General features: G+C 37.8%; 1 protein-coding gene across 1 annotated transcript in view; it reads left to right on the top strand.

The window, feature by feature from the left end:
- Positions 1-1,603, top strand: part of CIDEA (cell death-inducing DFFA-like effector a) — a 21,116-nt gene that overhangs the window by 7,875 nt on the left and 11,638 nt on the right. The window lies entirely within an intron of this gene.

Raw genomic sequence — 1,603 nt, 5'->3', positions numbered from 1 at the left:
TTGAATAAAATTTCAATAAATAAATAATATATAGTGAGCACCCCAAAAAAGTAACTTCTTGCTTGTTGCTTTAAAGCATGTTGTATGGTAAGTGGTTTGCACCCCTTGAATTGCAATCAAAAGCTGCTTCTTCTTTTTATTTTTTAAAATGATAATGTGCAAGGCCAAGTCCCTGCCCAGTAGGGGGAGGCCTGGCTGCAGGAAGTGCTAATTTATTTACTTAAATATTTATTTATGCATGCAAGAATTGGGGCACAGGCCAGAGGTGCAGGGGTGAGAGGATTCACCAGAGGGAGAGTGGGAAACAGAACAAGCAGATTATTGAAGTACACTGCTGAGGGGAGCAGCGGGTAGGACAGGAGAGGTCTGCCTCGCCATGAAATCAGCTTCCTGGCTGGGGGATTGAACTCATGCTGCAGTGGCCTAGGATAGCTTCATAGTGCTGCTCTGTAAGCCCCTGCAGCACTAGGGAGGCCCTCAAAATCTTCTTATGGTTACTCACATGCAGATTGCTTATTCTTTAGTCACTTAGTGCCATCCAAATCAACTTTGTAAGGCAAAGAACAGAGGCAGTCTAAATCCCACTTCTGGTTTTTGTCACCCATGGTGGCCCTGTGTCCTGATTTCTTTCATGGGTAAATTGAGAAAATGAAAACTGCCTCAGAGGATTTTCTAAGAATTAAGTAAGGTGATATTTACAAAACAGAATATGTGTTTGTTAAGGAAGTGTTAAAATGGTAAGTTTCTCATCAGCTATTTCTCATTTTTCTGTTTTGTTATTGTTTAATAGTTGCTAGGCAACTAAAATTTAATAACCAAGGGTTGGGAATTTTTGTTCTCAGAATAGTTTTGATTTGGTTTTGCTACAGTTTTCTTTTTCCACATTGGTTCTTTTTTATAGTGAAATTTTTGCGTTAATTCTTTGAAAAATGTGGAACTTACTTCAAAGTATCATGTAACATATGGCTTAAATTTCTTTTCCTTTCTGTCATTCCAACCAGTTATTATAGTGTTTCATTGTTCCCTGTTTAACACACATTAATTTTAAAAAATCAGTTTATTGTGTAGTAACCAATATATGACTTTTAAACTTCTGATTCAGTCTCTTTTTTTAAATAATATAATTGTTTATTTTTACATCATTTTGTGCATGTTTCCATCTCAGTTGCAATCCCCTTGGACTTTCCATAACCAAATCACTCGTGTGCCATCACCATAGTCCAGTGCATTTCCCTCCCCCCACTGTTTTTGATCCCATTCCCCACTCTACCCCCACAAAATGTCTCTGGTATATAGCTGTTCATCATTGTCATTATTTTCTTGCCTGGCCCATTATATTCCTGCTATGAAAGAAACTATCTGGTATTTTTCCTTTTCTTCCTGGCTTATATCACTAAGCATGATCATTTCCAGCTCCATCCATGTTGCTGCAAAAGGCCTGTGTTTGTTTTTCTTGGTTGCTGAGTAATATTCCATTGTATATATGTACCACATCTTTTTAATCCAGTCATCCACTTTTGGGCATTTGGGCTGTTTCCATGTCTTTCCAATTGCGAATATAGCAGCAATAAACATGGGGGTACAGGTATCTTTTTGAATCAGT

Source organism: Condylura cristata, unplaced genomic scaffold, assembly GCF_000260355.1.
Source record: "Condylura cristata isolate star-nosed mole 26May11 unplaced genomic scaffold, ConCri1.0 scaffold00016, whole genome shotgun sequence".
Taxonomy (NCBI): domain Eukaryota; kingdom Metazoa; phylum Chordata; class Mammalia; order Eulipotyphla; family Talpidae; genus Condylura; species Condylura cristata.
The sequence above is the reverse complement of the archived record's forward strand: the minus strand, read 5'-3'. Positions and strand labels throughout refer to the sequence as shown.